This window comes from Bos javanicus, chromosome X (assembly GCF_032452875.1).
Source record: "Bos javanicus breed banteng chromosome X, ARS-OSU_banteng_1.0, whole genome shotgun sequence".
NCBI lineage: Eukaryota > Metazoa > Chordata > Mammalia > Artiodactyla > Bovidae > Bos > Bos javanicus.
Genome location: NC_083897.1, coordinates 138,422,209 through 138,446,050, shown reverse-complemented (window position 1 = coordinate 138,446,050; position 23,842 = coordinate 138,422,209). Strand labels below are relative to the sequence as shown.

General features: G+C 45.3%; 1 long non-coding RNA gene across 1 annotated transcript in view; it reads right to left on the bottom strand.

Moving 5' to 3' along the window:
• LOC133242141 (uncharacterized) overlaps positions 1-22,906 on the bottom strand; it is a 54,760-nt gene extending 31,854 nt beyond the window's left edge. The window contains exons 1-2 of the long non-coding RNA XR_009734778.1: positions 22,361-22,906; positions 20,575-20,667 (exon numbers count right to left, since the gene is read on the bottom strand). This is a non-coding gene — a long non-coding RNA (uncharacterized LOC133242141). The remainder of the gene's footprint in view (positions 1-20,574; positions 20,668-22,360) is intronic.
• Positions 22,907-23,842: the final 936 nt, after the last annotated feature.

Here is a 23,842-nt window from a genome sequence, read left to right as displayed (position 1 = left end):
ACCGACTCAATGGACATGAGTTTGAGTAAAGTCTGGGAGTTGGTGATGGACAGGGAGGCCTGGCGTGCCTCGGTCCATGGGGTCACAGAGAGTCGGACACGACTGAGAGACTGAACTGAACTGAACTGAAGAAAGGTGTCAATGCCACTGCTACAAATGCTTAATGTATAAATATATATATATATATATATATATATATATATATAAAATACATTCAAAGGGGTTTTTCCCAGTTTATAAGACTGCAATTGAAAACTCAAGTACTTGTCTAATTCGGTACAGAAGAGATTCTAAAAGCAGAGCTTTTTTTTTCTGATTTACATTTTTTAAAAAAACTTCTTTTTAACTGAAGGATAACTGCTTTACGATATCGTTTTGGCTTCTGCCATACAACAGCATGAATCAGCTACAAGTGTACACATGTCCCCTCCCTCTTGAACCTCCCCTCCTCATCCCACCCCTCTAGGTTGTCACAGAGTACCTAGTCAAGCTCCCTGTGTTATACACCAACTAGGAAATGCTTGGAGAAAAGGGTTAGGCTGTATGGGTCAATGTCAGATTTCAGGCAGCATCAATACAGACCTAATTGTTCTAGTCTTATATATTCCCACGTTCTGTATAACATCCTACATATTCTCCATCAGTTTTAAGATGGGACACGCGCTGTGGGCAATTCAAAATGAGAATCAGTTTCTAAAACACATTAGTCTATGGAAATTGACAGCAAATATGCAACTGGGGAAAACCTAGCTATTTGGACACTGGAAAGTGAGATTACCTTCTATTGGCAATCTGTCTGTGGGAAACCTACATAGATGTTAAAGGATAAACAGTTGGTTCAATTCCTTCGTGCTAGGGACTCAGCAATCTGTTTCTGGGAAGATTTATAAAGACTCACCAAACAGGGTAAAGACTTAGAATGAACGTAAGGGATTAGGGCTTCCCTGGTGGCTCAGTGATAAAGAATCCTCTTGCCAATGCAGGAGACGGGGGTTCAGTTCCTGGGTGGGAAAGATACCACTTCCAGGGATTAAAGAAGGGAATGGCAAGCCACTCCAGTATTCTTGCCTGGGAAACCCCATGGACAGAGGAGCCTGGCAGGCTGCAGTCTGGGGGGTCACAGAGTCGGACATGACTTAGCAACTAAACACCACCACACCACCACCAAGGGGGAAGTGATTGTAGAGGAACTGTCCAATTATTAAAATGTTGCATCCCTGAAGGTACCTGAGTGGGGTCAAAACACCTAAGCGCAACACAGGCGAATTCTGTAGCTGCTTTCCACAGTAAAGCACCTTAGGAGAAGAAGAAGAAAAATGGTGATAATGTTAATTTAAAAAAATATCATCTTTGGTTTATGTACATTCCTGAAAAACGTTACTTTCTGAGCAAATATCCCTGGATAAAACTTAGCTACAGTGTAGCACTGCAGTTGTTGACTGACATCTCTCGGTTAGTTGTTTTTTTTTTTTTTTTCCTGAGATAGCCATCCAGTATCCGAAAATTTAATTTAAAATCTTAACCAAAAAAAGTCATTGCAGAGTCTCTAAAGAGAATCGATGCAGTCACCTCATTTTCCAAACAGTGAATCTGAAGGTTAAACAAATGGACTAAACTACCCATGGTCATTAATTACCTTTAATGTTTTTTTCCCTTTGTCATCCGGCAAAGCAGTCATGCTTTGCATTGGTGATGCTGACCCTGGACTCCCCCTGTTCAAATCCCTGTTAGTTGATGGCAAAGCTAATAATATTAGATGTCCAGATTTTCTGATTTCTAGCAGATGGCACAGAAGAAGCATCAAGATACTTAAGTCCACTGGAGTGGGTGAACAGTCTGTCAACAGAGAGCCTGTCTTATTTACTTCTTGATAGCACTGTGTACGCCCATAGCCGAATTTTCACAGCTGCCATTACAGAAGCCTAAAGGAATCTGGCCGGCATGGGGATGTCCAGTAATTTCAGAAATGCTAACAACGAGTTCTGGGAAAAAAAATAAAACCTATGCCTCATTTCCTTCAAACAGATAGCACTTGGCGGAGAAGAGTCGATTCTTAAGAATACGGTTGTTGTTGTGGTTTAGTCGCTCAGCCCTGTCCAACTCTTTGTGACCCCACGGACTGCAGCACGCCAGGCTTCCCTGTCCAGGAAATTTCCCAGGCAAGAATACTGGAGTGGGTTGCTGTTTGCTTCTCCAGGGGATCTTCCCGACCCAGGGATCGAACCCACGTCTCCTACATTGGCAGGCAGATTCTTGATCGCTGAGCCACTAGCAAAGACCAGGGTATGATCTCCATAAAGACTGAATGAGGTGAGGACGTTGCATTGAGAGGTTTCTGTTGCAGCTGTGTGTCATTCCTCAGGTGCTTCTCTCCTCCTTTTTCACACTGCCCTTTGGGGGAAAAAGGGGGAAGTGAGGTTCGTGGAAGAAAGGTCAAAAATGGGCAGTATTTGGAGAGACATATTAAGCTTATATGCAGAGTACATCATGAGCAATGCTGGGCTGGAAGAAGCACAAGCTGGAATCAAGATTGCCGGGAGAAATATCAATAACCTCAGCTATGCAGATGACACCACCCTTATGGCAGAAAGTGAAGAGGAACTAAAAAGCCTCTTGATGAAAGTGAAAGAGGAGAGTGAAAAGGTTGGCTTAAAGTTAAACATTCAGAAAACAAAGATTATGGCATCTGGTCCCATCACTTCATGGGAAATAGATGGAGAAACAGTGCAAACAGTGTCATATTTTATTTTTCTGGGCTCCAAAATCACGGCAGATGGTGACTGAGGCCATGAAATTAACAGACACTTACTCCTTGGAAGAAAAGTTGTGACCAACCTAGATAGCATATTGAAAAGCAGAGACATTACTTTGCTAACGAAGGTCTGTCTAGTCAAGGCTATGGTTTTTCCTGTGGTCATGTATGGATATGAGAGTTGGACTGTGAAGAAAGCTGAGCACCAAAGAATTGATGCTTTTGAACTGTGGTGTTGGAGAAGACTCTTGAGAGTCCCTTGGACTGCAAGGAGATCCAACCAGTCCATTCTAAAGGAGATCAGCCCTGGGATTTATTTGGTAAGAATGATGCTAAAGCTGACTCCAGTACTTTGGCCACCTCATGCAAAGAGTTGAGTCATTGGAAAAGACTCTGATGCTGGGAGGGATTGGGGGCAGGAGGAGAAGGGGACGACAGAGGATGAGATGGCTGGATGGCATCACTGACTCGGTGGACGTGAGTCTGAGTGAACTCCAGGAGTTGGTGATGGACAGGGAGGCCTGGCGTGCTGCGATTCATGGGGTCGCAAAGAGTCAGACACGACTGAGCGACTGAACTGAACTGAACTGACAGCTATCCAAAAACAGGCATGTAAGTATTCTTGCTAAAAACACAGGGAACATGGGCAGAACTCGGGATGTCAACAGATGCGAAGTCCAACACTCACAGGAGGGAAAACCCACACTGAAGCCCGATCAGATGATGTTGCTGACCTCTGCACATTAGCAGCTTACAGACCAGAAAAACCGGAGCCAGACAGACACACAGAAAGGGGATAGTAAAGGATAACAACTAGTGTGTTCACGCTGCATATTCCAACCGGGATTCAGAGCATCACTACTCGTTGTCAGTACTGAAAGCGATCAGGAGGACACCAGGGGACATGAGGTACTCATAGATAACCCTCACGACGGTTCAGGGATGCAATGACTCTGCGTAATGCTGACGCATTAATTGTTGCTCCTCTTCAGCAGAACTCCCTCTTTTATTGTCGACAGCTGTTTCTTTACCATCCCTTCTCTGCATGTCTGTGTTGCCGTAACGCTTTCAGTTTGTAAACCCCTGGTGTGCAGAGATCAGCAGCATCTATGAATGGAAGCAAATGTCGGGAGTGAAGAAAAATAGCAGGTGGATGGGAAAAACAAACTAAGCATCATGGGGACGGGGAAGGGAGAAGACGGAAGCTTCTCTATGCTGAAAACAGCCAAGAAAGGAAATTATGGGTAGAAAAGTCGCATCGGGGAATCTACTCAGTACAGAGATGCAAAGAGTTAAAAATGGGTTCAAGCAAAGGAAGGTTGAAGGGCTCCAACTGAATCAAACTGGACTTCTGATAAAAGAGAATGAGGTTGAAAACAGCGAAGAAAACATTCCGCAGCCCAGATCATTGCTGCGTCATCAAGGATTCTCTTCATTGTTCAGCAAATGACCTCAACTAAATAAAGGGGAATTTGTAAGCTTGAGGCTCCATGTGTCTCTGTGTGCGCATACTCAGTTGCTTCAGTCATGTCCGATTCTTCGACCCGATGGACTGTAGACCGCCAGGCTCCTCTGCCATGGGATTCTCCAGGCAACAATACTGGGTGGGTTGCCATGCCCTCCTCCAGGGCATCTTCCCGACCCAGGGATTGAACCTGCATCTCCTGTGTCTCCTGCAAGGCAGGCAGGTTCTTTGCCACTTGAGCCACTGGATACACCCCATGTCTCTCTGCTCTTTCCTAAATGACCAACCTTTGCATAACTCGTGAGAATTTGCCAAAGTTTCTTCACGTAAGGTATTTCACTGAATCCTCCCAGCAGCCTTGTGAGGTGGGTATCATTCAACATATGTCTCACCTGAGAAAACTCTCAGTCTCACAGCTAGAGAAAAATAGAGCCAGGGTAGGTCCCATGGATTTAAAACATGTCCACAAATTCTGTGATACCGCTCCCTTCAGAACTGGAGTCCAGTTCTCCTTCCCTTGAGTGTGTGACTTAACCAGTGGATTAAGGGTGAAGCCAAGCTTTGTGACTTTTGAAGCCTCAGTCCTGTGAGGCTTCAGTCTTGGACACCTCCCTCCGGGGAAGTAGACTTCCATGTTATGAAGATGCTGGCGTGGTCCACCAGGCAGGACCACTTGGTGAGGTTCAGGCTTTCAGTGATGCCGGAGCACAGAGGCCTCCTACCAATACCCATGCAAAGCAGCCGTTCTCAGAGCTGATCCTCCAGCCTCAATAAGGCGCCGGATACCTCCAGCTGGCGCTGACATCCCAACTGCAGTCTCATAAACGAGCCTGTGTCCCAACCACAGCTGAAGTGAAAGTGAAAGGCGCTTAGTCGTGTGTCCAACTCTTTGTGACCCCATGGACTATGGGATCCTCCAGGCCACAATCCTGGAGTGGGTAGCCTTTCCCTTCTCCAGGGTTAGTTGCCCCCAAATTCCTGCCCCTGGAAATGATGAGTTGGTGAACATTTGTTGTTTTAAGCTCCTAGAGAGCTATTTGTTCCACAGTAGTATCAGGTAACTGATACACCAGGAAGGAAATTCGGATGCCTTGACCCCCAAATCCTGTGCCCCTGACCCCCAAATCGTGTGCCCTTGACCCCCAAAGCCTGTGCCCCTTTTATTTCACAGCACTACTTTTTCTACCACTTTTTATGCAACATCAGAATGTTTTCACCCATCTGACCTCTGTTTCCCTGGCAGTTTGGTCTTTGCCAACTACGACCCATTTTTCTGCCACACTTTAGTTTTTACGTTCTTAAAATACTGGTTTCCCCTTCTGTATTATACGGGCCATGAGAATAGGGGATAGACGTGTCTGAGTGCCCACTGCATTCCCAAATGTAGATAAAGCCACCAAATTCAGTGTTTGGTCAGTAATAAGTACTCAGGAAATAATGTGCCTGCAATGCAGGAGACCCCAGTTCGATCCCTGGGTCAGGAAGTTCCCATGGAGAAGGGATTGGCTACCCGCTCCAGCATTCTCGGGCTTCCCTGGTGGCTCAGCCAGTAAAGAATCCACCTGCAATGTCGGAGACGTGGGTTTGATCCCTGGGTTGGGAAGATCCCCTGGAGAAGGGAAAGGTTATCCACTCTAGTATTCTGGCCTGGAGAATTCCATGGACTGTATAGCCCATGGGGGTCGCAAAGAGTCAGACACAACTGAGCAAAGTCAACTTTCACTTCACTTCAAAAATTCTTGGATGAATCAACGACCAAACACACACAATACAACTAGCATGTCATTGGGATTTTGTTTTCATTTTATGCTGAACCAAAAGGGAGTAAGTTCTGAGAAGGAAGAGAGGATTCTGTTGGAGTTATGGTTGTATTGATTCGAGCTCACTGGAAGAAGCTTGTTTTATTCTGATAAAGAAAATGCCTTGAAGAGCAGAATATATTATTGCTTTTCAACAACATGTAAAAACCTCCAGGGTGTGCAAAAATCTAAGAATATTTTCCTAATCAAAAAGATCTTTCTTTAAAGGATGAATGAAAAAAAGAGAAGAAAAAAAAAAAAAAGGATTTTCCTTGTTTGTTCCTCCATGAGTTCTTTCACTTCCCGTTCTCAGACCGACGGGAGGTTTTGGGCAGCAAGCCCTCAGACAGGAGTGGCCAGGCCAGCCGCTGACCTCACCCTACCCTGCAGAGGGGGCCAAGAGGCCTCGGTTACAGACAGCGTTTTTCTGGGCAAGTTATTTGTTCACACACGAACCATAAATCAACATGTAGTACTAAGTCATGATCGATGGCTTTTTGACTTTGTGGGAAATGGCCTAACCACCCAGATTCTATTTCACAGCCAGGAAAAAGAAAAAAAAAGCAAAAATAATAATGTGTGAAAGAAACAAAATGTAGGAAGCATCGTTGAGACATGACTGAAATGCTTAAAAACCAGGAACAAATAATGTGCCTACAGCCGGGCTGCAGCTTTGATCAAAGACCAAACATTTTTATAGTAACCGCCAAGACGGGATGCGACAGACAGCACACGTGTGTGTTTAATCCAGTCCTCACCCCTCCCTTCAGCACTTTATCCTCTCGTCCACTGTCCACTAGGACTCTCAGCGGGGAAGCAGACATTCTGTGCTAACGTAGCAGCTGCTCCCCAGCATTAAGTGGCCAGGGTGACAAAATTGAAGTTTCAGTTCAGTTTTTGTTTTATTCACTGATTTACCATTAAATATTCTTTAATTATTTATTATTATTAATTTTAATTCAATTAATTTTAATAGTATTCTATTTAATATTATATTAAATTTAATATAACATTAAATTAAGATTACCGATTAGCTCAGTCGGTAAAGAATTTGCCTGCAATACAGGAGGTCCAGGTTCAAACCCTGGGTCGGGAAGATCCCCTGGAGGAGGGCATGGCAGCCCACTCCAGTATTCTTGCCTGGAGAATCCTCATGGACAAAGGAGCCTGGTGGCCTACACTCCATCATGGGGTCCCAAGAGTCAGACATGACTGAGTGACTTAACTCTTTCACTTTCATATCTACTAAAATGGACCACTCCTATTCCTGGGTGCTGGACAGAGGAGCCTGGTAGGCTACATTCCATAGGGTCACAAAAAGTCAGACATGACTGAGCGACTTCACTTTCTTTTACTTTCCTCAGTTCAGTTCAGTTCAGTTCAGCCGCTCAGTCGTGTCTGACTCTTTGCAACCCCATGAATTGCAGCACACCAGGCCTCCCTGTCTATCACCAACTCCCGGAGTTCACCCAGACTCACGTGCATCGAGTCAGTGATGCCATCCAGCCATCTCATCCTCTGTCGTCCCCTTCTCCTCCTGCTCCCAATCCCTCCCAGCATCAGAGTCTTTTCCAATGAGTCAACTCTTCGCATGAGGTGGCCAAAGTATTGGCGTTTCAGCTTTAGCATCATTCCTTCCAAAGAACACCCAGGGCTGATCTCCTTCAGAATGGACTGGTTGGATGTCCTTGCAGTCCAAGGGACTCTCAAGAGTCTTGTCCAACACCACAGTTCAAAAGCATCAATTCTTCAGTGCTCAGTTTTCTTCACAGTCCAACTCTCACATCCATACATTTACTTTCCTACTTGTGGGTAAATACATACCCAACAAAAACATGTACATATTTTCACCAAAAAGACAGGCGCTTTAATAAGTTAAGCAACACTGTTTCAAAGTTCCCTAGAACTGGAAATAGCAGAAATCCCATTGACAGTGAAGTGGGAAAATGGGGTTATATTATACCACAGAATACTACGCAGTGATGAAAACAAACAAACAGCATTTGTGTCTCACATCGTGAGTCCTCCAGACACAAAACAATATCACTTTCCTAACAGGTGCCTTTCACATCATTCAGTGTAAGTACAGAGGTGAGCACAGTTCATTCGTGCTGTTCAAGGAAGTGGAGATGGGTAGTCACAGAAAGGGACAGGGGTGGGGGGAGTCCCAGGGTGCCAGAAACATTCTTTTCTTGATCTGTGTGCTGATCAGATCTGTGCCGATCAGATCAGTTGTAAAAAGTCAGCAAGTTATATACCCTGAAGATACATACATATATATACTTTTCTGTATGTATTCTCCAGTGTTTTTTTTTTAATCTCTTATCCATCCTCAAAGTGTGGCTCAAAAGTTGTTACTTTCATAAACCATGAAAGTATGTACCCTACTGTGATCTCGCATTTTCTTTTTTTTTTTTTATTCCTTTATTTCTCATGTGTTCCCCATCCTGAACCCTCCTCCCTCCTCCCTCCCCACACCATCCCCCTGGGTCGTCCTGGTGCACCAGCCCCAAGCATCCAGCATCGTGCATTGAACCTGGACTGGCATCTCGTTTCATACACGACATTTCACATGTTTCAATGCCATTCTCCCAAATCTTCCCATCCTCTCCCTCTCCCACAGAGTCCATAAGCCTGTTCTATACATCAGTGTCTCTTTTGCTATCTCGTATACAGGGTTATCGTTACCATCTTTCTAAATTCCATATATATGCGTTAGTATACTGTATTGGTGTTTTTCCTTCTGCCTTACTTCACTCTGTATAATAGGCTCCAGTTTCATCCACCTCATTAGAACTGATTCAAATGTATTCTTTTTAATGGCTGAGTAATACTCCATTGTGTATATGTACCACAGCTTTCTTATCCATTCATCTGCTGATGGACATCTAGGTTGCTTCCATGGCATTTTCTCATCATTAAAAAAAAAAAAAACAATATATTTTTTTCAGACACACATGTCTCATTGTATCAATCAGAATGTAAACATTCTACTGCTTAAATCTCACTCAGTTTTGGCACAGTACTAGTCACAAGATGGGGCTTCCCTGATACTTCAGCTGGTAAAGAATCCGCCTGCAATGCAGGAGACCCCGGTTCCATTCTTGGGTTGGGAAGATCCGCTGGAGAAGGGGATACGCTACCCACTCCAATATTCTTGGGCTTCCCTGGTGGCTCAGCTGGTAAAGAATCTGCCTGCAATGCGTGAGACATGGGTTTGATCCCTGGGTTGGGAAGATGCCCTGGAGAAGGGAAAGGCTACCCACTCCAGTATTCTGGCCTGGAGAATTCCATGGACTGTATAGTCCATGGCATTGCAAAGAGTCATACATGACTAAGCGACTTTCACGAGAGGACAAGCGTCACAAAATAATGAATGTATTTCATAAACTCTTTGAACTGAGCACATCTCTCCTGCTCTTACTTACAATCGCTTAAATGGCAAAGACCAGGTATTATGTCATATTTTCTGTGAATTTTTCAAACAGCTGAGTTCAGTTAAGCACACATTTCCTTGCACGTATAAAAACGGAAAACATTGCAACAGAAAAGACTCCGGAATTTTCCATCCAGGCAGCTGTTGCTACACAGCGGCCGTACTGTAACATTCTCTTCGTGGCAGTCAGTCCCACAGCCCCACAGCCCCACACAAGAGAGGTGATTTCATTCTGCTGCAGTCCCATAACTGTCCTGGGCAAAGGCATGAGAAATAATCGAGGGAAAAGAAAAAGACTCCTTCCCCCCACCACATGTGATATGCATGAAAACACTTGAAAAGTGCTAGATCCACAATTTAGGAGATCCGTGGTAACGCCTGCTTGCCCGTTTCCAGATGACAGTTGACTAATACACGTGTTTATTCTTTCATAAATTACAAGGACAGAGGATGAGAAAAACATGAATTCGTGGATGATTCCTAAATTAGAGCAGTCATTTATGAGACCTCACTGTGAAGGCCAAAAAATGGATGCTTTTTGAACTGTGGTGCTGGAGAAGACTCTTGAGAGTCCCTTGGACAGCATGGAGATCCAGCCAGTCCATCCTAAAGGAAATGAGTCGTCAATATTCATTGGAAGGACTCATGCTAAAGCTAAAGCTCCAATGGTCTGGCCACTTAATCCAAAGAGCCAGCTCTTTGGAAAAGACCTTGATGCTGGCAAAGATGGAAGGCAAGAGGAAGAAGGGGGCAACAGAGGATGAGATGGTTAGATGGCATCGCTGACTCAATGGACATAGTTTGAACAAACTCCAGGAGACAGCAGAGGCCAGAGAAGCCTGGTGTGCTGCAGTCCACGGGGTCGTCAAGAGTCAGACACAGCTTAGTGACTGCACACAGCACTGTGACCTAAGAACAGAGTAGGGAGGATTTTCACTGACAGTCTGCCACTTCAGTGGCATCCGTGAAGACCTCTTTCCTTCAAGGCCTGTTCTTCACTTCTTTTCCCTCTTGCCAAATAACTGCCACAGACCAGGGTTGGTCTCTCACCATGTTCTTCTGTTAGTTTGGTTTCATCAGTTCTGCAGAAAAGAGGGGCAAAGAATCTGTGGCTTGCAGAATCGAGAAAAAACGTCAGGGGATTGAGGATTTCCTTAGCACTTGACCTCTGCGTCTAAATAAACAGTTGCCGATGATTAATCTCCGCATGCTGCGGACAGCTCCGTGGGGAAGCTGGGTGCCGTTGGATGGGGTGCAGTCTGACATTTTTACACACGTCCAGAGGGAAAACAGAGCAGGATGTCAAGCGTGTGTATTCCCCAAAACGACTCTTCTCAGACCTCCTCAGAGCCACGAGGACTCTGTAAGGAAACCCAAGTCCGCGACAGACAAGAACCAGCCCAGCTCCCACTCCCTGCGGAGGTCTCTGTGTCAGGATGACCTGTGACGCTTCACTGGGTAGCAGCTACAAAATTCTTTACTCTTGGATGAAAGAATTTCCCAGAAAGAGTCATATTCATCATTTCTGTTCCAAGGAGAGAACTAAAAGCAAAAACTTAGTCACACAGACACTCCCTTCTTCCATCTCTCTCTCTCTGGATCTTTTTTTCTTAATTAAAATAGTTTTTTTGCTTTTCTTTTAATATAAACATGAGGAGGAAAAACCACATTAGTCATAGCATTCTTTTCAAAACAAAACTGCCATCAATACTTGGTTCTCCAAACTCCATAAACAATATTTTTTTGAGGTGGTAGATTGTAATATTTTATATACTGTTATTTATCATTTATGTCTCTCTCCTTTACAAAATGATGCAAGCTGCAGCCCTCAACATAATGTGAAGCCATGACTTTCCTGGTGGCTCAGATGGTAAAGCGTCTGCCTACAATGCGGGAGACCCAGACTTAATCCCTGGGTCAGGAAGATCTCCTGGAGAAGGAAATGGCACCCCACTCCAGTATTCTTGCCTGGAAAATCCCATGGATGGAGGAGCCTGGGGGGCTACAGTCCATGGGTCACAGTTGGACATGACTGAGTGACTTCACTTTCCTTTTCACTGTTCTTGCTATAAAGAGAAAATGTATTTGGACCAGGTACTTCCTTTTAAACAAAGGCCCAGTCTCACTCAGTTGCAGACCTCTTTTCAGCTCAGCAGTTCCACTTCTTGTATTTACCCAAGAAAACTGAATGAGCAAGTCCATACAAAAACTCACGAATGACTGTTCCTGGTGGCTAAAATGTCCAAATGTCCATCAGCTGAACAAAAGGTGTCATATCCTTTCAATGCAACATTATTAAGTTGTAAAAAAGTAGTCAGGTAGTGGACTTGCCTGGTGGTCTAGTGGTTGGGAACCCGCCTGCCGACGCGGGGGACACAGGTTCAAGCCCTGGTCAGGGATGATCCCACATGCTGTGAAGCAACTGGCTCCTTGAGCTACAAATACTGAAGCCTGTGTGCTCCAGAGCCCGTGGCCTGCAGTCAAAGAAGCCACCACGATGAGAAGCCTGCACGCCCCAGTGAAAAGTAGCCCCCACTAGCCAAAACTAGAGAAAACCTGAGTGCAGTAGCCTCTGCCTGGCAAAGCTGGAGACATGGTCATCAGTGTGTCTTGCCACATTTACAGTGAAAAGGCCCTGGGACTCTACAGGTCAGACCTCCACTCCAGGGTTGCCTTCTCAACAAGACCTTCTCTGTCACCTCTATGACATCTTTCCTTTTCTCTTCTGCCACCTCTGTGAAATCTTGCCTTCCCCACTTTCATTCTTCTCCATAGAACTCAGTTCAGTTCCATTCAGTCGCTCAGTCATGTCCGACTCTTTGCGACCCCATGGACTGCAGCACACCAGGCTTCCCTGTCCATCACCATCTCCTGGAGCTTGCTCAAACTCATGTCCATTGAGTCAGTGATGCCACCCAACCATCTCATCCTCTGTTGTCCCCTTCTCCTCCTGCCCTCAAGCTTTCCCAGCATCAGGGTCTTTTCCAATGAGTCAGCTCTTCGCATCAGGTGGCCAAAGGATTGGAATTTCAGCTTCAGCATCAGTCCTTCCAATGAATATTCAGGACTCATTTCCTTTAGGATGGAGTAGTTGGAGTCCCTTGCAGTCCAAGGTACTCTCAAGAGTCTTCTCCAACACCACCATTCAAAAGCATCAATTCTTCAGCATTCAGCTTTCTTTATAGTCCAACTCTCACATCCATACGTGACTACTGGAAAAACCACAGCTTTGACTAGATGGACCTTCCCACTCAGGGCTTATGAACTAGTGTGCCTTTGCAGTTTGGAGCTATAAACCCATTGGACCATGCACTTCCTCTAAATAAAGAGTGTCCATTTTGGCCACCATGCAGTCTCCTCCCTTGCTGCACTTCTCCAATAAATAGTAGGCAAGAATAGTAGGAAAGAATGAATGAGAGTTCCGTTAACAGATTAGAAATTATGAGGCAAGTTCTGTTTTCAGAAAGCTAAGTTCTGTTATAAAACTCTCACCTATAGCATAAGTGTGTATATCGAGTGTTTTTATCATTCCATGAGTGTCACACAGTAGGCATCAGTTAGACTTATTTAGTTACAAGGAACAGAGATGCCTTCTCCAACAAACTTCCACAATCAAGGGAGCTTACTGGAGCAGTCCAGGAATAAGTCTGTGCTGTGTGTGCTAAGCCACATCAGTCGTGTCTGACTCGTCGAGACCCTCGGGACTGTAACCCACCAAGCTCCTCTCTCCTTGGGATTCTCCAGGCAAGAATACTAAAGTGGGTTGCCATGCCCTTCACCAGGGGATCTTCCTGAGCCAGGGATCGAACCTGTGTCTCTTAGGGGTTCTTTCCCACTAGCATCACTTCGGAAACCCAGCAGTTAAGTCTAGAGAGAGGCAAGGCTGGAATCTGGGCTCACGAACTCAACAGGACCAGGAGCTGGTTTTTCTGTGCAGTTCTCAGCTCTGCCCAACCAGCCTGAGTCTCACTTCCACACCAGACCTCCGTCTTGGGCTCCCGTGGGTGCCAGGCATTCAAGATACTTCCTCATTCAAGTCCAAGATCGAAGTCTCTTTTCAGGCAGCACCCCTTGTTAATGTGTAGTTCAGAAATCTTCCAACTGTATGCAGCCTGAGGGTCCAGCCTGGCCCACTGCTTGTTGTGTAAATAAAGCTTTATTGGAACATGGCCAGTCCTATTCATTCACACGTTGTCCATGGCTGCTTTCATCACACAATGGCGAAGCATTGCCCAGAGCCCTTGCATCACATTGACTCTGTCATACAACCATCCCTGGATCACTGAGACCAGCAAGCGCAGAAGAAGCTTCGGCCAGGATCCAGCCCACCCACACGTCAGCCGAGAAAACACTGGAGCGCTAAATTCCTCAACAGGAAATCAGGGTTTTGTCAGGGAGAGAAATGGGGAATCCCTGCTGGAAAGACAAACCACAAATATCCAGGATATAGTGTGTGCATATGGATTTAAAATGTCTAAGCTCTAAAGGGCAGTTTTAAATATACAATAAAATTTTACTTCTCTAAAATCACTTCTTACTGAAAATTGTCAGTTCAGTCGTGTCCAACTCTTTGTGACCCCACGGACTGCAGCACCCCAGGCTTCCCTGTCCATCATCAACTCGTGGAGCTTGCTCAAACTCACGTCCATCACATCAGTGATGCCATCCAACCATCTCATCCTCTGTCATCCCCTTCTCCTCCCACCTTCAATCTTTCCCAGCATCAGGGTCTTTTCAAATGAGTCAGTTCTTCCCATCGGGATGCCAGAGTATTGGACTTTTAGCTTCAGCATCTGTCCTTCCAATGAATATTCAGGACTGATTTCCTTTAGGATGAACTGGTTGGATCTCCTTGCAGTCCAAGGGACTCTCAAGAGTCTTCTCCAACACCACAGTTCAAAAGCATCAATTCTTCAGCACTCAGCTTTCTTTATAGTCCAACTCTCACATCCATACATGACTACTGGAAACACCATAGCCTTGACTAGATGGACTTTTGTTGGCAAAGTAATGTCTCTGCTTTTTAATATGCTGTCTAGATTGGTCATGCTTTCCTTCCAAGGAGCAAGCATCTTTTAATTTCATGGCTGCAATCACCATATGCAATGATTTTGGAGCCCAGGAAAATAAAATCTCTCACTGTTTCCATTGTTCCTCCATCTATTTGCCGAAATGATGGGACCAGGTGCCATGATCTTAGTTTTTTAAACGTTGAGTTTTAAGCCAGTTTTTTCACTCTCCTCTTTCACTTTCTTCTTCCCTTTCTGCCATAAGGGTGGTGTCATCTGCATATCTGAGGTTATTGATATTTCTCCCGGCAACCATGATTCCTGCTTGTGCTTCTTCCAGCCCAGCGTTTCTCATGATGTACTCTGCATAGAAATTAAATAAGCAGGGTGACAATATACAGCCTTGACATACTCCTTTCCCAATTTGGAACCAGTCTGTTGTTCCATGTCCAGTTCTAACTGTTGCTTCTTGATAAGCATACATACAGATTTCTTAGGAGGCAGGTCAGGTGGTCTGGTATTCCCATCTCTTTAAGAATGTTCCACAGTTTGTTGTGATCCACACAGTCAAAGGCTGTGGCATAGTCAATAAAGCAGAAGGAGATGTTTTTCTGGAACTCTCTTGCTTTTCTATGATCCAACGGATGTTGGCAATTTGATCTCTGGTTCCTCTGCCTTTTCTAAATTCAGCTTGAACATCTGGAAGTTCATAGTTCACGGACTGTTGAAGCCTGGCTTGGAGAATTTTGATCATTACTTTACTAGCATGTGAGATGAGTGCGATTGTGCAGTAGTTTGAGCATTCTTTGGCATTGCCTTTCTTTGGGACTGGAATGAAAACTTACCTTTTCCAGTCCTGTGGCCACTGCTGAGTTTTCCAAATTTACTGGCATATTGAGTGCAGCACTCTCACAGCATTATCTTGAAATAGTTTAATTTCCTTAATTTTTAAGAGCAATGAAAATTTTTAAACTCTTAATCGTGGTGGTTACATGACTGTTAATTGGTCAAAATTTGTAGAACTGTAGCCAAGATTGTCCATGAGATTGCAAAGAATTGGACAAGACTGAGTGAGTCACTTTTTTTTTCAGCCAAGATTGTAGATTTTATGTAAAGTTCAGGAGAGCAAATGTATTTGCCTTTGCAGACCGAGACTGTAGCAACTACTCAGGTCTGCCATCGCTGCACGAAAGCAGCCATTGACAATACGTAATGAGTAGGAGTGGCCGTGTTCCAATAAAGCTTTATTTACAAAACAATCTGCAGGCCAGTTTGGACCCACAGCCTGTATATACTTTGAAGATTTCTGGACTGCACACTTAAGAAAGAAGGAATTTTACCGCATGCAACCTGTCCCTTGATAAGCAAACAAGGAAAAGGTAAAGCAGGAAAAAAAAAAAAAAGTACTCTGGGCAGGGGGGAAAAAAAGCCTGTAGTCCCTTCAACTTACTTAAAACGAGATTTTATCAGGAGAAGAGAGGTATTTGTATTGTTGGAAGAAGGACTTGCTAATGGTATTTGTACAACCAGAAGGGTTACAAAAAGTTAAGCAGGGAATTTTAAACTTGACTTTTGAAGATTATCTTACACACTCACTTGAAAAATTCACCAGGACGTCTGCTCCTTACCTCTGTCCTCGACAAAGTCGTGCAGCTGGCTGTGCCCCGAGTCAGCAGTCCAGAACTGAGCTCTTTTCATTTTATTTAGCGGGATGACTTTAAGACCCAGTGTCTTGTACTTCTAGCTTTTTATCGTTTGCTTCTTTTATGGCAAAGCCATCTTTATCAGACAGAAACTGGTGAATAAGATCTGATCGTTTCATCCCCTTCCCTAAGTAATGGCGCAAGCAAAACATCTCTGAGGCTGTCAGCCCACCGGAATTGAAAGAGAAATCAAACTGTTGGGATCCAGAAAGGGAACTCTTTCAAGAAAAAAGAAAAAAAAAATGTTTTTAAAGCAGGAGAGTTTAAAATGAACTCTCACCAGCTGGCATTCAAACACCCAAGTGTGAGGTAGGCAGAGTGACATGGGGGTGTTACTGCACTGTGGAAATGAGGGTTGTCTGAAAGTCCTACAGTCAAACTTCAGCCTCTGGATTTTTTTTTTTTTTTTTAAGATGTAGAACAGACAACAGCGTTCCTCTCTGAGTGGGAGAGACATGCTTTTCAATCAAAGGTAGCTGATGTGCAGATGAGCTGGAATTTTCCATGAAGATGTTCATTCCTCCCCACCAGCATCAGGCCTTCAGAGGATACTACGTGAAGGTACAGATTGCATCCCAGGCGGGGGACAAATAAGATGTGAGCGGCCTTCCAGCAGCTGAGAGCCCAATTAGGAAGACAGATGAAAACACAAATATTTAAGAAAGTGTGTCGTGTTATAACAGAGTCTCTAAATACTTTTAACAACTCCAGGCCAATTTAATTTACGCGAGGTGCTGTTCAACATGCAAGCACTATGATTTCCCTTTGAACCAATACTACTAAGAAAATATGATCAAAAGAGTCATGTAAGAGAAAAAAAAAATTGTCACGCCTAATTCATTTTCCCCCTCTCCTAAGCCTGGTGTTATCACGGATAGTGGCGCAGAATTTTCGTTCTTAAAAAAAAAAAAAAAGCCAATTAAAAAAATTGTTTATTGTTGCTTGTTTTGTGTTTCTTTTGTTCTGTGTTTTTTTTTTTTCTGAAAGTAACGAGGTTAATATGACCAAGAGAGATGAGGAGTAACATAAAGAGAAAATGGACCGTCAGAGTTAATTTTAGTCACAGTCCTGGTCTTAGTAACCGCCAGAACATTTTAGACACAGAATTTCGATACGGTTGTAGCAACCGAGCAAGGAAGATGGAGTTAAGTTGAAAACACACGGTCACTTTTTCCACTGAGTCATTTTGTAGAATGAGGCATAAATATCCCCAACAATCTTTGCCCTGGACATAAAATGGATAAGTCTGAGGACTAGCTCCTACAGTTGATTAGACTCAGTGTGGGACATGAGACCCTGTCTGAGGGCCTCTCAGATGGCAAGGACACCTCAGAAGGGTCACAAGGTGTTCTTGTGTCTGCAGGTTCCCAGCAACCACTCCCCGGACAGTTTGATTCAGACAAAGGACAGACATGGGACCGGGAATATATTCATTCATCCAGCAGACTGCATGGTACCCTCCTGTGGGGCTTCACTGGTGGCTCAGAAGGTAAAGAGTCTACCTCCCAATGTAGGAGACTCGGGTTCAATCCCTGGGTCGGGAAGATCCGCTGAAGGCAGAAATGGCAACCCACTCCAGGATTCTTGCCTGGAGAATCCCATGGACAGAGGAGCCTAGAGGGCTACAGCCCATGGGGTTGCAAAGAGCCGGACACGACTGAACGACTGAACACATACACCCCTCCTATAGACAACAGGGACCAGGAGCTGTGGCTGAATGTGTTCGCAATATTCCAGGTGACACTTCACCTGGAGATTCCCAAAGCTCACCACCATTGACTCTTCAGGCCTCCCTTGACCAACCAAGAAGCCTTTACAAGGGACCTGAGTCTGACATGATGCTGGCAGGAGAAGTGCAGCCTGCTGTCTAGTCTACTTGTAACCATTCCCAGTGAGCCAATCCGAGTTTTTCAGAGAGGGTGCATTTGCAGGGACATTTCATGAATTCCGTGAATGCCTTTCCATTAATTGTCACAGAGATGTTCATTTCCTAAAACGACCCCTAATCCCCCCTTCACCTGAAGTTACCAGTTTTCCCAGGTCAGCAGAATATACCATATCCGTGTTTCTTTTTCTTGGCAAAAAAAAAAAAGACTCTCAGCCAGCCAGCCTGAGAAATGTACCAGGCCCCTTGGACTGCAGTCATTGATTTGTGTTTTGACAAATGGAACAATCTCAGACCCAAATGCCTAGAAGGAAAAAGGGCTCACACAGTCACCTGTGTGCGTGCTAAGTCTATTCAGTCGTGTCCGAGTCTTTGCAACCCAGTCTGTGGACTGTAGCTTGCCAGGCTCCTCTGTCCATGGGATTCTCCAGGCAAGAATACTGGAGTGAGTTGCCATTTCCTTCTCCAGGGGCTCTTCCAGACCCAGGGATCGAACCCACGTCTCTTTACATCTCCTGCAGTAGCAGGCAGGTTCTTTACAATTACCACCAGCTGAGAAGCCCACACACAGTCACGTAACCATGTTATTTGTCAAGTCCACTTTGTAAAACACTGTTCTGAAGCAAGCCGTTAATCGAGTATGGTCTGTTTAACTTTTGTAATGACAGCTCCCCTCTGCGTTCACTGTTTCTCGCCAAGTAAACGACACCAGTGTGCCTCAGTAGTCCATCTGAATAGGAGATTTTCCTATTGCCTCCGCCTAGTCCAAGGGTTGCCCAACTACACTCTGGTGCCTCTTTCTGTAAAATAATGATAATGTTTAATTGGAAACCAGACATGCCCGTTCATTTAGGTGTTGTCTATGGTTGCATCCTGGTTAAATCTACAACACAGCAGATTTAAATCGTTGCCACAGAGCCCTATGGCCCTCAAAACTTAAAATATTTACAATCGGGCCCTTTTCGGAGGAAGCTTGCCAAACCCTGATCTTGACACCAGAGACCTCCAGAGTTAGAACTTAGCTTGATAGATGAAAATGCTAGTTGCTGACAATGCAGGCATACAAGTCTATGCGAAGAGCTGCTCTGAGTAAAAGCAACAGAAGAAACCACACAGGAGAGATCTATAGATGTTAGCATATTTTGTTGCTGTGGTTCAGTTGCTCAGTCATGTCTCTTTGTGACCCCATGAACTGCAGCACACCAGGCTTCCCTGTCCTTCACTGTCTCCCACAGTTTGCTCCAACTCATGTCCATTGAGTCAGTAATGCCATTCAACCATCTCCTCCCCTGTCGTCCCCTTCTCCTCCTGCCCTCAATCTTTCCCAGCATCAGGGTCAGCTCTTTACATCAGGTGGCCAAAGGATTGGAGTTTCAGCTTCAGCAGCAGTCCTTCCAATGAATATTCAGGGTTGATTTCCTTTAGGATGGACTGGTTGGACCTCCTTGCAGCCCAAGGGACTCTCAAGAGTCTTCTCCAGCACCACCATTTGAAAGCATCAATTCTTTGGTGCTCAGCCTTCTTGATGGTCCAGCTCTCACAGCCATACATGACAACTGGAAAAACCATCAATCCTTCCACAATTTAAAATATCTTTAAAATTACAAGAACAATAAGGGAAAACATACCAAAAAAAACCCCAAAGGGATTAATGTGCTCCATATCTAAAGAACTGTCCCAAATCTACAGGAAAGTCAGCTGTCCCAAATCTGCGGGAAAGCCAGCTGACAGTTCAACAGAACAGACTGAAAAAGGAGCAGAGACAAATTGCCACTATACAGAGCAGGAAACAGAGCTGGGAAAGAGAGAAGAGATGTTCAACCTAACTAGTGAATAGAGAAATTAAAAATATAATGAAATACTGGTTTCAGTTTGGGGGAAAAAAAAATTAGTGAAACAGTCAGTTATATCCACTTAATGAAGATACGTGAAGGAAGTGTCCTTGAGCCCTGATCAATTAGGAGGGGTGGGTTGGGGTCTATTCTGAAGGGCACTTGGCAGCATCTATTAAGAGTAAACACAAGGCCCTGACCCCTGCTGGCTAAGACAGTAAAGAATCTGCCTGCCATGCAGAAGACCCGAGTTTGATCCCTGGGTTGGGAAGATCCCCTGGAGGAAGGAATAGCAACCCACTCCAGTGCTCTTGCCTGGAGAATCCCACGGACAGTGGAGCCAGGCGGGCTAGAGTCCACGGGGTCGCAAACAGTCAGACATGACTGAGCATGCACGCAGCTCAAGGCACCCACCACTGGTTGCTCCCGAAAATGCCCTTAAGCACCAAGTCAGGCCCCCTGGGTTGGATGGAATCCTCCCTGGAGGCATAGCTAACAACCTAAGCGTGGGACACGCTGGCCTCCGTGTCCACTGCTGAGCAGGGCCAGCGGCTCGGGTGCGAGAGCAGACGGCTGTCTAAGAAGGGAAGCAGAGGTGATGGATGAGCCATGTCTGTGACAACCGGTGGCTTCAAATCCTCGATTCCAGCTGCTGCAGAGACCAGCTGCGCACCTCTGTCCTGATTTACTTACCCGACCGGATGCTCTCTGTCTCCATTGCAATTTGGAATGACGTTTCTGTTGCCTTCACAGATGTGAACATCCTGTGTTCACTTCTACACAGCCCTACACAGACAAGAACAGGGAAATGTAGGAAAATAAACACATACAATTCGCAATATCCAGTGGAAAAGCGTCCCATCTTTGTCATAATCGGTGGAGTACGAATTCCTTTAAAATGGGCTGTTTCGTTTGTTTTAATTCAGTGGCATCTGTGTGTGTGTGTGCGTGTGTGTGTGTGCGTGTGTGTGTGTGCGCGCGTGTGTGTGTGTGCGTGTGTGTGTGTCTCCCCTGACACTGCAATTCTCAACCTCAGGATGGTGGAAGGGTAACACAATTTATTCTCTTTTAGTGCTTAGGTCCTAAACTTTTAGCAACGAAAATCTATTACTTCTATATTTGCAGAGTATTCCCCTTCATTTAAAAAAATAATTAAAACTTACAAGAAATTAAGTGTTATATATTTACAACCCAGGCACTAAGATGCGTGCAAGTCATGCTTAGTCACTCAGTCGTGCCCGACTCTTTGCGATACTATGGACTATAGCCCACCAGGCTCTTCTGTCCATGGGATTTCCCAGGTGAGAATCCTAGAGTGGGGTGCCATTTCCTTTTCCAGGGGATCTTCCCCAACCTAGGGATTGAACTCGGGTCTCCTGCATTGCAGGCAGATTCTTTACCATCTGAGCCACCAGGGAAGCCCAAACTTTAAGATATAGTCAAAGGATTCCAAGCTATTTGATCGCTCAAAGGGAGAAACTGAGCAAAGGGAAGGGCGATGTCGTGATTTAGAGCATTTTATGTTTGATCTCTTAGCAGGCCTTAAATACGGAGTATTGATTACTAGCCTGGGCTGAACAGGCCTGCCATTAGCATGACGAAATCATATATTTTGAGCACTTGAGTGTATTAGACCCTGATGACTAGTGTGGTATGTGCAGTCGTGCTCACCACTACTCCAGGACCTTCCTTGCTTGCTGTTGTTGCTCAGTCACTCAGTCGTATCTGGAGTCTTTGTGACCCCATGGACTGCAGCACACCAGGCTTCCCTGTCCATCACCGTGTCCCGGAGCTTGCTCAAACTCAAGTCCATTGAGTCAGTAATGGCATGCAACCATCTCATCCTCTGTTGTCCCCATCTCCTCCCACCTTCAATCTTTCCCAGCATCAGGGTCTTTTCTAATGGCTCATCTCTTTGCAGCAGGTGGGCAAAGTATTGGAGTTTCAGCTTCAGCATCAGTCCTTCCAATGAATATTCAGGACTGATCTCCTTTAGGATGCACTGGTTGGATCTCCTTGCAGTCCAAGAGACTCTCCAGAGTCTCCTCCTACACCACAGTTTAAAACCACCAATTCTTTGGCGGTCACCTTTCTTTATAGTCCAACTCTCACATCCATACATGACTACTCAAAAAAACACAGCTTTGACTAGACGGACCTTTGTCGGCAATCATGTCTCTGCTTTTGAATATGCTGTCTTGGTTGGTCATAGTTTTTCTTCCAAGGAGCAAGTGTCTTTTCATTTCATGGCTGCAGTCACCATCTGCAGTGATTTTGGAGCCCAGGAAAATAAAGTCTGTCACTGTTTCCATTGTCTCCCCATCTCTTTGCCGTGGGGAAGGATTAAACACCCCACCCAGCTGAACTTGGGTCTGGCCACGTGACATGTCTCCCCCACGAAGATGAGAAACGTAACATGTCAGGGGGAGACTTGATGGCAAGGTTGTCATTTTCCTCCACCCTCCTCATCTCCACCTACCTTGGTCCCCACGTGGCTTCAGCAGCAGGGGCCTTGGGCCAACTTGCAGTGACACGTTGCCAGAGCGATACAGATGCTGCTTTGTGAGTCCCTGGGGTTGTCACTGACTGCACCATCTCGCAAGCTCCCCTCACAGATACGGCGGAAACCCAGGGAAAGACGCCACGGAGGATCTTTGGAAAGAAAAGGAAGTTTGCACAGGCTTCCTGGATTGCACAACACATGTTAACTCTTTTGACCCGCTGTTCTGTTCTCCGGCTATTTTTACACACTGTAATTATTCTTCGTGATATTTCACCAACTTAGTGAGAGGTCCTCCGGCTCTTCTGAGCCTGATTAACACGCAAGTGAGGGGAACGTCTTGGCTGCCTCAGAAGCTTTAATATTTCTAGCACAGCTCGCACTCTGCACTAAATGACACTGCTATCATCATCATCAAGCACGAAGAAGGCCACATTTCTGTAATACATTACCCAGCTCTTGTGTCCCTCAGTGACCCACTCCCACCCCCAGGCTCAGAAATAGAAGAGAAGCCAGCGAGAACCAGCTGCAAGTAATTTTTCCCAGATTCACTCTACGCCAGCTCAAAGACGAGTGTGAGAAGCTTCAATCCTTCGGCCACCTGATGCGAAGAACTGACTGCTTGGAAAAGACCGTGATGCTGGGAAAGATTGAAGGCGGGAGGGGAAGGGGGCGACAGAGGATGAGATGGTTGGATGGCATCACCGACTCAATGGACATGGGTTTGGGTGGACTCTGGGAGTTGGTGATGAACAGGGGGGCCTGGCGTGCTGCAATTCATGGGGTCACAAAGAGTCGAATGTGACTGAGCAACTGAACTGAACTGGATACACACAAGTATGCATACTATCTTCATTGAAGGAGTGCACACACGTACACACCTATACACACACCACCTACAGTGGAGTAATGCACACACACAGAAGAAATGCCACAAGAAGTATCTGTATCAAATTGAAATGAAATTTGTGTGTTGCTATGACTTCTCAAAAAACAAACAAACAAATAAAGCCTTTCTGGGCTTCCCTGGTGGTCCATGGTAAAGAGTCCACCTGCCAGTACAGGAGACACAGGTTCAATTCCTGGTCCTGGAAGAATGCTCGTGCCAAGGAGCAACTAAGCCCGTGCATCACAACTGTGGAGCCTGTGCTCTGGAGCCCGGGAGCCACAGCTGCCGCCCCCAGGTGCTGCAAGTACTGAAGCCCATGAGCCCTAGAGCCTGTGTTCCACAGCCAGAGAAGCCACCACAATGAAAAGCCTTTACGCCACAAGTAGCAAAAAGCTCTCGAGGCAGTGAAGACCCAGCACGGCCAAAAATACATAAATAAGTAAATTTTTTAAACACCTTTCTTCCCAAAGCAGTAGCAACAGGGGCTTTGTCTTAGATGTTGAGGTAAACATCTGGGGGTTGCTCAGTGAATTTCTGAGCTTCCCTGGGGGCTCAGCTGTTACAGAAACTGC